The sequence below is a fragment of the Hemiscyllium ocellatum genome, chromosome 15, assembly GCF_020745735.1.
Source record: "Hemiscyllium ocellatum isolate sHemOce1 chromosome 15, sHemOce1.pat.X.cur, whole genome shotgun sequence".
Lineage (NCBI taxonomy): Eukaryota > Metazoa > Chordata > Chondrichthyes > Orectolobiformes > Hemiscylliidae > Hemiscyllium > Hemiscyllium ocellatum.
In genome coordinates, this window is record NC_083415.1 from 2,330,440 (window position 1) to 2,346,398 (window position 15,959).

Here is a 15,959-nt window from a genome sequence, read left to right on the forward strand (position 1 = left end):
CATCTCTTCCTCTGTAACAGTACACCCATCCCCCACTCCCACTGTAACTGTACCCCCATCCACCACTTCCATTGTAACTGTACTCACATCCACCAAATTCACTGTAACTGTAGCCCCATCCAGCACTTCCATTGTAACTGTACCCCCATCCACCACTTCCATGTAACTGTACCCCCATCCATCACTTCCACTGTAACTGTACCCCCATCCACCACTTCCATTGTAACTGTTCCCACATCCACCAAATTCGCTGTAACTGTACTCCCATCCATCACTTCCATTGCGACTGTACCCCCATGCACCACTTCCACTGTAACTATACCCCCATTCCCGACTTCCATTGTAACTATAACCCATCCATCACTTCCACTGTAACAGTACACCCATCCACCACTTCCATTGTAACTGTACCCCCATCCATCACTTCCATGTAACTGTACCCCAGTCCACCACTTCCATTGTAACTATACCCCATCCAGCTCTTCCACTGTAACTGTACCCCCACCCACCAATTCCATTGTAACTGAACGCACATCACCCACTCCCACTGTAACTGTACCCCCCATCCACTTCTTCCACTGTAACTTTACCCCCATCCATCACTTCAACTGTAACTGTACCCATATCCCCCTCTTCCATTGTAACTGTACCCCCATCCATCACATCCATTGTGGCTGTAACCCCATCCCCACTCCCACTGTAACTGTACCCCCACCCATCACTGTCATTGTAATTTTACCCCATCCCCCACTTCCATTGTAACTGAATGGCCATCCCCCACTTCCACTGTAACTGTACCCCCATCCATCACTTCCATTGTAACTGTATTCCCATCCACTACTTCCAATGGAGGTTCATTCCATGCATAAACTCTTTGTTTTAAAAAAAAGCCTCCCGTCTTTTTCTTTCAATCTTTCTCCTCTTATCTTAAAAATAAACCCCATAGTCTTAAAATACCTCACCTTAGGGAAAAGACACCTTATCCGTGATCTTAATGATTTTATAAACCTCCTTTCAGGCTACCGTCCATCTCCTGTACTCTACTGGAAAAAGTTCCCAGTCTATCCACTCCCCTATTAATGTCCTTCAGTGAAGGAAATCTGCCATGTGTACGTGGTCTGGTCTCTGAGTGACCCCAGACACACAGCAATGAAATGGCCCTAAAAAGATACTCGATTCAAGAGAAATTTGAGATGGGCAGCCAATGCTAACCTAGCTAGTGATGCCCCCAAATGCTATGAAAAATAATAAAAACACTAATGCTCACTAGTGCTAATTGTATAATAAACATTGATATTGTCACAACCTCACCGGGGCACGGTGGCACAGTGGGGGGCACGGTGGCACAGTGAGGGGCACGGTGGCACAGTGGTTAGCACTGCTGCCTCACAGCGCCTGTAGACCCGGGTTCAATTCCCGACTCAGGCGACTGACTGTGTGGAGTTTGCACGTTCTCCCCGTGTCTGCGTGGGTTTCCTCCGGGTGCTCCGGTTTCCTCCCACAGTCACAAAGATGTGCGGGTCAGGTGAATTGGCCAAGCTAAATTGCCCGTAGTGTTAGGTAAGGGGTAAATGTAGGGGTATGAGTGGGTTGCGCTTCGGCGGGTCGGTGTGGACTTGTTGGGCCGAAGGGCCTGTTTCCACACTGTAAGTCTAATCTAATCTCAGTCCTAACTCCAACAATAATAGTGCACCAGTAGTACCATTAATAAGCTGACAGGCAATAACATTAACACGAATACTAACCCGAGGATCACCTAAATACTGCTATTACAATCCAGCTGCACATATACTCAGGAGGTTAGCACCTAAGTTGCCACTGGATGGTGGCACAAAGCCAACTCCTTTGCTTCCTCCTCACCTGTCCTGGCAGCGTTCCCAGCTGAAAAGAGTGTGCTTTTTTACCGCCAACTGCCCAGCTTTCCGAGTCAGCAGTGGCGGGAACAATTCCAGTCACTGATTAGCAAGGACCAAAACTCCAAACTGACTGAGGCCACTCCAAACTGACCAGTACAGAATTGTAACAGAGCCACGTAGGAGTATGGAACAGTATACACATTAAATATAACACACATTATGTACAACATGCCATTATAGAATCATACACACATTACTTATAACACACCCCTATAGAACAGCATACACATTACAGATAACACATCCCCCTATAGAACTGTACACACATTTCATATAACACATCCCCCATAGAACCGTACATGCATTACAAATAACACATCTCCCGACAGAACCATACACACATTACATATAACACATTCCCCTATAGAACTGTGCACACATTACATATAACACATCCCCTATAGAATCATATACACATTACAGATAACATGCCCCCTATAGAACAGCATACAGATTACAGATAACACATCCTCCTCTAGAACAGTACGTACATTACAGATGATGTATCCTCCTATAGAACAATATACAGATTACAGATGACAGCCACGCTATTGAACATTATCCAGATGACTGGTAACATAGACACCCCATAGAACATCATATTGATCACAGATAATGTTGTAAATAAATATTGATATAGAATGGGTTGAGCCCAGTAATTATTGTAGTGTTCAGTTAAAGACAGGCTCACAGCTGTCTGTGTGGTCCCAGTATTAGGAAAGTCACAAGCAGAGAGGCCATTCTGCCCTCCAGCTGTTCTATCTTTCAATTAGAATAGTAAATGTGATGGATGATCAGTTAATCTGTTTTGGTCATTTTGGTTGAGGGATAAGTGTTGAACAGAAAATAACGTACTCAAGTGATGTTACTGTCACTGGTGCCCTTGAGAAGGTGTTGGTTAGCTATCTTAGTGAGCTATCAGATTGGAGGCCTGTTATCAGTGGTGCTGGGTCCATTTTTTTTTTATAAATGGTTTAGATGAAAATATAGAAGGCATGGTTAGTAAGTTTGCAGAAGACACCAAACTTTGTGGTGTAGTGGACAGTGAAGAAGGTTCATGTCAGAAACAGCACCACCCTCCAGCAGAGTGAGCATGGGGGCTGTGCCTGAGGAATCGGACTGAGGGGGGGGCACTGGTTTGGTTATTTTGTGTTTTTTTCACCCCCGGAGTGTCAGAGAACCAGCTGGAGGGGGCAGGTTAAACACTGAGGGAGGGAGGAAGGGGGAAGAGAGAGGGAGTGAGGGAGAGAGAGACACAGGCTCTGAGAGTGACTCTCCACCATTGACTCATCACCCAACCCAGCTGAAAATAAAACTGGGACAGTCAAAAAGCATTTGCCCCTTGATACCAGCTGAAATCTGTTCCCATTCTCTGAGTATAAAAATCAGGGGAAAGTTCTGAGAAACTGGGGAGAATTTGGAAGTCAGTCAGTGATGGGATCTCCTTTGTTTCTCTTTATTTTATTTCAAAACATCTTGGCTTTGATTTGATCAAGTTCTCTCTCACTTTCTCTCTCTCTCTCTCTCTCTCTCTCTCCTGGGGAGGGGATTTCTGAGAAACTGAAGCTTGGCCACAGACAGAAGGAGACTCTGGGAATCAATGGCTGGCCCATAGAAGACAGGGTGGCTGTGATGGAAATTCTTCAGCCTGGAGCTCGGTGACCAGTGGTGTTCTGCAAGGATCGGCTCTGGGACATCTGCTTTTTGTGATCTTTATAAATGACTTGGATGAGGAAGTGGAAGGATGGGTTAGTAAGTTTGCCGATGACATGAAGGTTGGTGGCATTGTTGTAGGTTGCAACAGGACATTGGCAGGTTACAGAACTGGGTGATAAGTGGCAGATGGAGTTCAACCTGGAAAAGTGTGAAGTGTTTCATTTTGGAAGGTCCAATTTGAATGCACTATACAGGATTAAAGGCAGGATTCTTTGCAGTGTGGAGGAACAGAGGGATCTTGGGGTCTATATCCATAGATCCCTCAAAGCAGTCACCTAAGTTGATAGGACTGTTCAAAAGGCATATGGTTTTCATTAGCAGGGGACTGAGTTTAAGAGCCGTGAGGTTATGCTGCAGCTCTATGAAGCCCTGGTTACACCACACTTGGAATATTGTGTTCAGTTCTGGTTGCCTCATTATAGGAAGGATGTGCAAGCTTTAGAGAGGGTGCACAGGAGATTTACCATGATGTTGCCTGGACTGGAGGGCAGGTCTTATGAAGAAAGGTTGAGGGAGCTAAGCTTTTCTTACGGGAGCAAAGAAGGATGAGAGGTGACTTGATAGAGGTGCACAAGATGATGAGAGGCATAGATAGAATGGTAATTAAAGACTTTTTCCCAGGACAGAAATGGCTATCTTGAGGGGGATTAATTTTAAGATGATTGGAGGAAGGTTTGGGGGAGATGTCAGAGGTAGGCTCGATATGGAGAGAGTGGTGGGTATGTGGAATGTACTGCCAGCAATGGTATTAGAGTAAGAGACATCAGGGACATTTAAGTGACTCTTGGATAGACACATGGATGATAGTAAAATGATGGATACATAGGTTAGTTTGACCTTAGAGTAGGATAGAGTGTCGGCACAACATTGAGGCCGAAGGGACTGCACTGTTCTGTGTTCTATATTCTTTAGCAGCAGGAGAAATCATTCAGCTCCTAAGACCAATTCCACTGTTCTACAAGGGCATGGCTGATATACAACATCAAAACCTTTGTTTCCTGTCCCATATTCCTGGTTATCACTAATGTTTCAAATCCCTCTATTTCTGTCTTGAATATAAATAAGTGGGATTCCACAGGCCACTACCGTAGAGGTTTGCAAAGATTCTCCATCCTTGAGCCAAGAAGTTTCTCCTTATTTAAATCCAAGGAACCAACCTCTTATTGAGCCTGTGAACTCTGGTTATAGATCCCGACGCTGACCTACAGACCGCCACCACCTCCCTCCCCCAACTCCCAGCAATGACCGGAAACATCCTTCCTGCATCTCTGATTTGTTGCATGTTTAATGAGATGGCCTTATAAACTCTAGAGTATAATAGACCCCCATTCTCACAGAACAATCCCTAACACCCAATCATTTGAAATTTGCAGCACATGTAGACAGGGTGGGTTAAGAAGACATTTAACATGCTTGCCTTCATTGATCAAACCTTTGATTATAGGAGTTGGGACGTTATGTTGAGGTTGTACAGGATGGTGGTGAGGCCTCTTCTGGAATACCGTGTCCAGTTCTGGTCGCCCTGATACAGGGAGGTCGCTAATAGAAAATCACTATACCTGTTCAGTAGAAATTTGCATTATCCAAACAGTGTCCCCGATTCCTCAATCCTGTTATAGCCAATTCGCACTAATGAAATGCACGTTATAGCAGAACAACTTATAAGCTGGTTAAAATAAATTTGGATAAGGTCATGAATAAGAAATGTTTGGAGGAATATGGCAAAAGTGAGGACAGGAGATCAGAGTCTAGATTAGAGTGGTGCTGGAAAAGCACAACAGTTCAGGCAGCATCCTAGGAGCAGGAAAATCGACATTTTAGGAATGAAGCCCTTTCTGATGAAAGGCCTGGGAGGGATAGAGGCCATGGGGATGTAGGTGGGACAAGTTTAGCGTGGGGATATGGTCGGTTGATCGAAGTGTCTGTTTCCATGCTGTATGGCTCTATGAGATCTCATGGGATTTTGGGGGTGGGAGTCAGTCTGGAGAAGTTGCATCCCTTGGATGGTTTTACTGTTCCTCTCCAGCTCAGTGCTATAGCAGCCTGGCTGCTGAAGGTACTCTCACAGTCTGCGGGGTTGAGGGTTAAGGATTTGGATCCAGAACCCCTGTAAAAAATGCTGACATATTACCTCGGCCAGCAGCTGCGTGACTCGGTGTTACCTGGTCTGTTCTGGTTGAACTGATCACCTGCACTCCTGACCTGCCCGCTTAGTTTAGCGCACACCGAAATAAATTGCTTCCTGAGGAAGCTGCCTTGATAAGATCAGGGCTGGGGCTGCAAAGTTCTCTCACCGTCAGAAACAAGAGCGGGAAGAAAAACCTCAGAAAGGTTTAACAGGCGGGAGTTATCTGACCGGAACTAGACATCAATGTAATTCAATCAACACAGTCCCGCGCTGGGAAAGCAGGGCAGAGGCGCTGAACACTGTTTTCTCAATCGCTAAATTACTCCCTGTTAAAGGGAACACGCTGTAGTCCGTCTTCTCTGGGATACAAATTGGATTTCCACCCAGGAATCCCTCTCTGTGTCTTTAACTGACTTATTTAAATCTCTCTGTGGTGAATATAATGTCCTTGCAATAACAGCGCTGTGCAGTTTACGAGGTTCAGCTGTCGATTTGAGTGTCGGATAAACACTTCAGAGTCATACTCTCAATGAAACAAACCCTTCGGTCCATAACGATCAGAGAGCCTAAATTAGTCCAATCCCATTGGCCAGCACCCGGCCCATATCCCTCTCAACCCTTTCTATTTATATACCCACCCAGGTGTTTTTTTAAATGTTGTAAGTGGACCATTCTCCACCACTACATCTGCCAGCTCATTTCCATACATGCACCACCCTCTGCATGAAAAAGTTGTCCCTGAGGTCCCTTTTAAATCTTCCACCTCTCACCTTCAACTTATGCCCTCTAGCTTTGGACTCTCCTATCCAGGAAAACGATCTTGACAATTCACCCTATCTATCTATACCCCTTGTGATTTTATAAACCACTATAAAGGTCACCCCTCAGCTTCTGAAGCTCCAGGGAAAACAGCCCCAGCCTTAGATTAGATTAGATTACTTACAGTGTGGAAACAGGCCCTTCGGCCCAACAAGTCCACACCGACCCGCCGAAGCGCAACCCACCCATACCCCTACATATAGCCCTTACCTAACACTACGGACAATTTAGCATGGCCAATTCACCTGACTCACACATCTTTGGACTGTGGGAGGAAACCGGAGCACCCGGAGGAAACCCACGCAGACACTGGGAGAACGTGCAAACTCCACACAGTCAGTCGCCTGAGTCGGGAATTGAACCCCGGTCTCTGGCGCTGTGAGGCAGCAGTGCTAACCACTGTGCCACCGTGCCGCCCACTTCCACTGTGCCACCGTGCCGCCCGAGAGCCTGTTCAGCCTCTTCCTATAGCACAAACCCTCCAACCGTGGCAACATCTTTGTAAACCTTTTCTGAACCCTTTCAAGGTCAGCAACATACTTCCTATCGCAGAGAACCCCATATTAACCCTATAACGTGCCCCCCTTCTCGGGTATAGAAAGCACATTTCTTCATTAATCTCCCCTATTGTAGAGGGTGCCCTCTGTATTATGTCAGTGGATTGTCTGCTCTTCAATGTGCTCCGTTTACAATCTCTGTGTCTCTGGGATTAACCTGTTTAATAGCTGGATGGTTAGAGGAGGAAAAGTGGATCACCACCCCCCCCCCCCCCCCCCCCCCCCCCCCATACTCTCTCTCACACACACACACTCTCTCTCTCTGTCTCTGAGGGGTCCTAGGCTCACACTGGCCCTCAAATCCCACAAGAGGCTGAGCAATTTACTGAGCCCAGTGACTCCACACACATCGCATTTCAGTGCCAAAGACTTTGCTTCAATGGAAACCTTCAGACTCTGTGTCTGCCCAGCCCTGCCATTTGTTTCACAATCTGGCAGTTTGTAACAGATTATTGACACCAAAATATGAAGTGAGGGTTTTGGAGATGTGTGGGATGTGTAGCCCCCTGTGTTTTTCTTCACTTCCATTTGCTTTAAACAAAGCAGCCCTCCTGGAGTCCGTGTGTTAGAAGCCCTCCTAGCTCTGTTACAATGGTTGTCATAGATACTGGGTGGCGATCTTTTGACATTGTGGTCGGAATAGGGGCGGGGTTATGTGGGGAGCTTCACTTGGGTCATGGATGAAACTGTCCTGGGGTCATGGATTAAAGCCATTTGGGTTCATGTCGAACCAGCCTGTGAAGTCACGAATGAACCTGCCCTGGGGTCATTTCTCCTTCCAGTGGAAGATTCCTGGTGCCTGTGCTCTGTCTCCAGGTTCAATCTGCTTGGTGTTGCATTTAGCTAGACCCAGAAAGTTTGTACAAAATGATCTTAAGAGAGATAGAATTATCAGGCATGAGAGATTCAGCAATGAAAGCACATCTGGTGGAAGAGGAGAAACCTACCTTTAATAAAATGAATTACATGTGTGTAAACTCAGGTTGTCAATTATCAGCTAAAGCAGATTAAAAAGAAAATGGATAAGGCTTTGCTTTAGGGCTGAGGGATATTCCAGGCCGAATGAGAACAACATCTTACATGAAAGAAAGAAGTATTTGCAGAACAAGATTAAGGGCAGGATATAAATGAGGACATCACACAAAAGAGAGAGAAACATGCCCACTGTGAAGAATGTGGTGCTCTAACTGTAAGAAGCTGGATCACTTTGCAGGCGAGTGTTTCTTGAGAAAGGAGCAAAGCAAACCTAGAAAGAAACCTTGGTTGCTCAAGAATTGTCAACTGAAGATTTTGGGATTAACCACTTTCCACCATATAATCAGTGGACATTGTTAGGTCTAAAGGTGATAAATGGTTTATAATGATGACTACAAAAGAAGGACATGAAGTAAACATGAAATATCAGATCGATACCCATGCTATGTGTAACATCAGACTGGTCATGAAGTAATTCAAGTTGGAGACTCGAAAGTGAGTTTGAGCTGATATGATGGAATGATCCTCATGTCAAGAGGACAATTAAAGTCTAGAACCAAAGATCTGGAGTTCCTCATGGTGGACCTGAGGCAAATTCCATTAATCTCAGCTGAAACTACTCTGAAGCTTGGTTTGGCAACCAATAATTCCTCTAAACTGCAACCATTCCAATCTTCCGCATATGGTGACTGACATCAGCACACCAATCTCAGCATTGACCTCCAGTCCCGGAAGTTACTGCTGTGCCTGGACCTTAGCGGCCTACACAACTCTGAAAGAAAATTAGAGGGAATGCTGCTGACTAGTCGACACATATCAGGAGAGATCTGCAGCTCTTCACAGGCCACAAAGCCATTAACCACTGAGCAGATCTGAAAAGATTACAAAGGATTGGATCTCTTCCTGGTGAATATCCTTTCGGAGTAGATAAGAGTATGACACCAACATTGCACCTACCAAGGAGAGAGTTCCAGCTGCTGTCCCAGACCGGCCTGAAAGACAAGGTCAAGGAGCTGAGAAAGAAGGGACTAATCCTGGAGTGACAGCTCCTAGAGCCTGGATTAGCAGCTGGGAGCAGTGAAATAACCTGGCCAGCTGAAAAAATGCATCGATCCAAATGATCCAAGAAAGCTTTGAAGAGATCTCAATACCCCATTCTAACCATTAAAGGAATTTTGCCAGAACTTGCTAATACCAATAACGCCTTTATTACCCTCAATATAAAGGATGCATACTGCCAGATGAAAGCAGCATTATTCTTATTGCAGTTTTGGTACCATGCAAGGTTTACTGACAGTTGTACATAAATTTGCTATTTCCACGGCACAGGCAACTTGAGATGGTCAGTGATCCTCATGGATCTGCTAATCGCTAGGTGTGAAAATATGAGGGAAGAAAGCATTAAAAACCACAATCAGAATCTAGAGTGACTACCCGAGCAGGCTTTGCAAATGATGGTGAAACTGTATAATTAAAGGTATCAGAAGTCATGTGATAATGGTGAAAAGACATTCCCCAGATCCTGACAAGATGAGAGCTGGAGAAGAGATGCAGCTACTGACTGATACGGAAGCACTGCAACACTTGATCAATTTGTGAACGACTTAGGTAACTTCTTGATAAATTTGTGATTAAAATGTGGATTTCAAAGCAGACTCACCACTCATAATATGCAGTGTTATTGGACACAGAATGAGAAGCAGCTTTCACTAGAATCAAACACCCAGTACTGACAGTGCCAGTGCTGCGTACTCCAGGGTGACTTCCTCATTGACAGAGTGTTGCCAGCAAGACAGACTTGGAGAAACCCTTATGAAACAAGGAAGCCAACCAGGTGGATTGACATCCAAGGGTATTGAGATGGGCTAAATGACTACATCATGTTGTCATTGAACAGGACGTAGGTGAGGCCTCTTTTGGAGTAATGTGTTCAGTTCTGGTTCAGTTATAGGAAGGATATTATTAAGATGGAGAGCATTCAGAAAAGATTTACCAGGACATTGCCAGAAGTGAAGGGTTTGAGCTGTAAAGAGAGGTTGGATAGGCTGGGCCTTTTTTCACTGGTGGGGAGGAGGTTGAGGGGTGATCCTTGTAAAGATTTATAAAATCATGAGGGGCATGGTTAGAGAGAATAGCAGGTGTTTTTTCCCTTGGATGGGGGATTTCAAGACTAGAGGGCATATTTTTAAGATGAGAAGAGAAAATTTTAAAAAGAATATGAGGGGCAACTTTTTTTTACACAGATTATGGTTCATATGTGGAATGAATTTCTAGAGGATGAGGGTACAGTTACAACATTTAAAATATAATTACATGAATAAGAAATGTTTGAAGGGATTTGGGGCAAGTGTTGGTGGGTGGGACTAGTTTAGTTTGGGATTATGATTGGAATGGACTGATTAGACCAAGGGGTCCGTTTCTGTGCTGTAAGTCTCTATGCTTCTATAATCAATGTTCAGATTGAGAAAGAGCACTTGGCTATTGACTTTGCTGGTGAACATTCTAATCAATGCCAGTTTTGGCAAGGCGATGTTACAGTGGGTGTCTAGCTACAAGCCACTTCTAAAGATCTTCCTCAAAACACTTATATCTGTGCCAAAGTGTCTGCAAATTATGTTACTTCATTTCTAGAGGTATCATCTGGACATGGGATACAAGCACGGGAAGTAGATGTACATTCCTGATGTGCTGTCAGGAGCAGTACACCCAAGGAACAAAGTAGAGAATGCTAGAACTAAATGTGGAATCTCCCAGCTTCTATTGAAGCAACAGCTCAACATGCTCTGGAAGTCAGCCAGCCCAGTGGAGACATTGAATCTGAAAGACAAGCTCAAATTAAGAAAGAAAAATTAACTCTCCAAGTGCTGCAGGAAGTAATACTAAGAGGATGGTTCAAAACTATCAAGGACATGGCAGTTACTAAAACAGAGTGCTGGACAGGCAGAGATGAAGTGTTAACCCAAGACGGCCCCTCACACCAAGGAAACAGTAATTATCCTAAGAAGATGAGAAAGTGATGCTGCGGCACATTCATGCAAAACATCAAGGAATTGAGTGGAGTCTGAGGAAGGTAAGAGGTCTTTTCCACTGGACAAACATGGGCACTGAGATGAAGAGTCACATCAGCCAGTGCAGTGCTAGTAATGGATATCAAGCTAAACAGCTACAAATGATGCATATCACAGCAGACCACGAACCAAGCTTGGAATTGACCTTTGAACACTCAAACGAGCTGATTACCTCGTTGACTATTGTTCTGACCGCCAGACTGGAGTTCAATCAACTGGTGTCAACTCAGCCAGTGAGATTGTAAAATGCCTGAAAGCACATTTCAGTTGTGAGGCCATTTCAGCCTGTGTTACATGACAATGGCCCTCGATGCACAAGTGAAGAACTCAACCACTTCATAAATGGTCAGGAAGGTCAATGCCATACCTCAATTCTGCACTATCAACAGTCAGATGGAAGGCTTAAGGTGGCAGAGAAAATTGTCAAAGTGATCCTAAAGAAATCAAGAAAATCCAACACAGACAAGGCTATCTTTGAGTGGGCAGGTACACCTACTGAAAGCATGGAAGGGAGACCAGACCAAAGGCTAACATCACTCCATACCCAAAATAGTCTCCCAATCATGAAAAAAGTAACAGGTTTGAATTGGGCTGTCACGGGGGCTCAGTGGTTAGCATTGCTGCCTCACAGCGCCAGGGCCCTGGGTTCAATTCCAATCTTGGGTGGCTGTCTGTGTTGAGTTTATATATTCTCCGAGTGTCTGCATGGGGTTTCCTCCTGCTGTTCAGAGATGTGTGGGTTAGGTGGATTGGCAATGCTAAACTTCCCAGAGTGTCCAGGGATGTGCAGGCTAGGTGGGTTAGCTTTGGGAAATGCAGGGATAGGAATGGGGGAATCCGGGCGGGTTGCTCTTTGGAGGGTGGTATGGGTTGAATGGCCTGTTTCCACACTATCGGGATTGTATGATTCTTTGAATGTCAAGATCAAGGTGAAATTACAGAAAACCAAATTTCACTTGATAACATTGTCAGATCATTGCCAATACTGAGCATTAGAGCTTCGGCCACAGTGCAGATATTCAACACGAGTAACAACATTAACCACATGGTAACCTGGGATCTGGCTAGAGCAGCTGTCACCTCGATTCATATGAAAATACAACAGAAATGGAAAGAGCAGTTACCGCAGCAACAACACTTATTCTGAGAATGTCACTCCCCAGAAAAGACACATCACGCTCAGGATGATCATTTACCAGAGGAACAGCCAATGACAACAAGCACACATGCCAATAGGAGACCTACATAATTTAAAGATTATGTATGTAATGTGTGCACAGACACTGTTGCAAGTGCAACTGATTGGAGTTAGCACTGTTTTGCTAATTAATGGTAAATTTCTTTGTGACCATGTGTATCAAGTAACTTTCAAAACTTGTAACTGCAAAATGATAGAGCATACTTTTAATGAAAACAGGAATTTTTGGAAAAATGCAGTTTTATTCAGTGCTCTGGCTGGCTTGCTTTCGATCACTACATCTGCTGTTAGTGCCTTTGTGGGCAGTTTGTAGCTACCATAATGCACCCATCACTAGAAACAGAGAGACAGAAAACGGAGAGTGAGAGAGAACGCAAAGGATTAGAAGCAGGCAGTTTCCGTCAATAATAGTGGCAATGAACGTCCTTATTTGGTCTTGACAAAGTGTTTCTGTTATCAATACTGGGATAGCCTCCATTCAGTTGCTTCAAGTCAAAGGAATTAGCAGCACGGTTTCACATAACATCAAACTAAAAACCCATGGAAGGATTCTCTGCTGAAGTCAGTCATGGCAGGACTGAAGAATTTTAATTACAAAGAGAGATCTGAGAAATTAAGGCTATTTTCTGTGGCAGAGAAGGATCAATATGACTCCTCAAGACTACAAGACAGTGGGTAAATTCTGTTCTGCTGTTTTCAATAGTCAATGAGTTAGTTAGAATAAAATTCATATGTAAAGAGATGGAAGCTGTTGGTCATGTAGAGGATACAGCATCAGAAGCTAAGTTCAGGGATAAATAATTTGTCAAGATTGACAACTCACTTCTTTGACCTAAAAAGTAATTGTAATTTTGAATTTGGTCTTGTTGAAATAAGTTGCCTAAAAATGATAGAGGGCATAGTTAATGTGCGAGGAAGGCAGGATTAGACAAGGATAGGTCAAATCAATTAAACATCAGTGTAGATTCACACTAAAGCTGAAGATTATGGATGCTGGAAATCTGATATAAAAAAGGACTGGAGAAACTCAGCAGCTTTGGCAGCATCTGTGGAGAGACAAAATCAGTGATAATGTTTCATGTCAATGACTTTTTATCAGAACTGGAAGAAGCCAGTGAGTTGAGGGTTGGAGGATGTAGGGAGGAGAGTAATAACACGGGAACCCTGTGACAGGGTGGGAGCTGGAAGAGATTAAATGGTACAAGAGATAATGATGCATTGCAAAAAAGGGATAGTAATGGGTCAGACACTGAAAGGAAAGCTGTACCGAGAGGAGGGGTGAATTGGAAAACACAGAGTGATTACTAACCACTGCCATCCCAAAATAAGCAAAGGTTACAATCTGAGATTGTTGAACACAGCGTTGAGTTTAGAGTGTTGTAACATACCTGATTGACAGGTGAGAGTAACAGGCCTGTAATACTGGAGGGGTTTCGTAGAATGGGAGGGGGGTATGGGATTGCCAGGGAGGGGTCAGTAGCAAACCCCTCTCTCCCTCACTTGATTCAACTGTGAAGCGGCATCACTTCCACATCAAAAACCCACCCCCAGGAGACCACTAGCAATCATGGGCATTCATAGCCCATTTATGAGTCTCATTTGGCAATGGGTAGGAAGGGAGCTGGGGTTCAGGCACATCACAATCCCACAATACTTGTCCCACCTCCAAAAATACCATGAGAGAGGCCCCGCTAGGAATATAATGGGTATATCAGAAGGTTGTAGCAAGTGGAAGTGTAAGGGAAATTTTTCACTGTCTACTTGCTTAAGTGACAAAGATGGAAGGAAACTGTTCAGTGGCTTTGAAATGACCTTGCGTGAAAGCAATGTATTGAGTCGATGTTATAACACCAATGTTATAAATAGATGTTGCATCAGATCCAACTCTACAGTTCAGATAGCAGAGCTGAATACATTCTGTGCATAGAAAACATACTCCATTTATTCTCCACAAGCTCAATGTCACATTTTAAAATTACTCTGCATCTTAATTCCTTTCAACAGGGGCTAATTCTTTGCCACTGTATCAAGTTGGAAGACAAGCTCTTCTGAAGTGAAGGTGTAAATGGAAATGAGATGAATTAAGATCAGAGTAAGTTTTACAGCAAGTCCAATAACAAATCACATTTGAATAGAGCATTTCACATCCTTCGGCCTACACAGCCTATCAAGTTCGTTTTGAAATGGAATCACTCCTGTAAAGTGATAAACACAGTAGGAACTGGCACACAGCAAGTTTCCACAAATAACAGTGGGATCAATCACTGGTTAATCTGGAATTGGAATTATTGTTGGAGGAGTAAATGTTGGGCAGGGGACTGGGGAGAACTCTCTCTTCATTGGTTCGTGTCAAGGGGGGTTTTTGACTGTATGACCAAGAATTAAGGCACAGCTTGTTTAATGCCCTGGCCAAAAGCCAACTCATGCACTGTCCTAGATGTGGCACTCATGTCAGACTGGATTACTTGTTCAAATCTCTGTGTGCAATTTGATCCAATTACTTTGTGGCTCAGTAATGAAACTACAGTGACTTGGTCAAACTGACTTTCGAGATGACAATGCTCTTTGTCCAATACATCCATGCCTTTCCACGTGCTTCCATGGACAGTTCAGTGGTTAGGACTGCTGCCTCACAGCACCAGGGAACTGGATTCGATTCTAGCCTCAGGTGACTTCTAGCAGCAGTCTCCTACTCTCCTCCTGCTCCTGCTTTCCACTCCTCCTGTTCTCCCCCCCTGTCTGTGTGGGTTTCCTCTGGGTGCTCTGGTTTCCTCCCACAATTCAAACATGTGCAGGTTAGGTGGATTGGTTATGCTAAAAGTGGGATTATGGGGATAGGATGGGGGTGGGGTTGGGTCTGGACGGGATGCTTGTCAGAGGGTGGTGCAGATTTGATGGACTAAATAACCTCTTTCCACACTTTAGGGATTCTAACAATTTAACCTCACTCTTCCTTCTCACCATCTCCTCTACTCTCTTCCTGTCCTCACCCCAAAATTGAGAACATTCAGATGACAGGATTTCTGATGTCCCATTCCCAATGGGAACGCTGCACCTCATTCCCATTCCAAGCACCAGGCCACAATGGGTCCATTGCCCAGGCATCCACCACACAATTTCCTTCTGCACATTATCAGATTTCCTAACTCCTTTCTGCTGTTTTGCTCGGACAATACATCCCTGAATCTTAGCGAAAACATTTGTTGCTCTGTATCGCTCATTTATTTGCTCCTTTCATTCAGTGTTTTTAACCACTTGATTTCTTAGAATGACAGAATGGTTCCAGCACAGTAGGAGGCCATTCAGAAAGAACTAGCCATTTGGATACAGAATTGGCTCAAAGATAGTGGTGGAGGGTTGTTTTTCAGATTGGAGGCCTGTGACCAGTGGAGTGCCACAAGGTTCAGTGCTGCGTCCACTACTTTTCGTCATTTATATAAGTGATTTGGATGTGAGCTTAAGAGGTACAGTTAGCAAGTTTGCAGATGACACCAAAATTGGAGGTGTAGTGGAGAGCGAAGAAGGTTACCTCAGATTACAATAGGATCTTGATCAGATGGGCCAATGGGCTGAGCAGTGGCA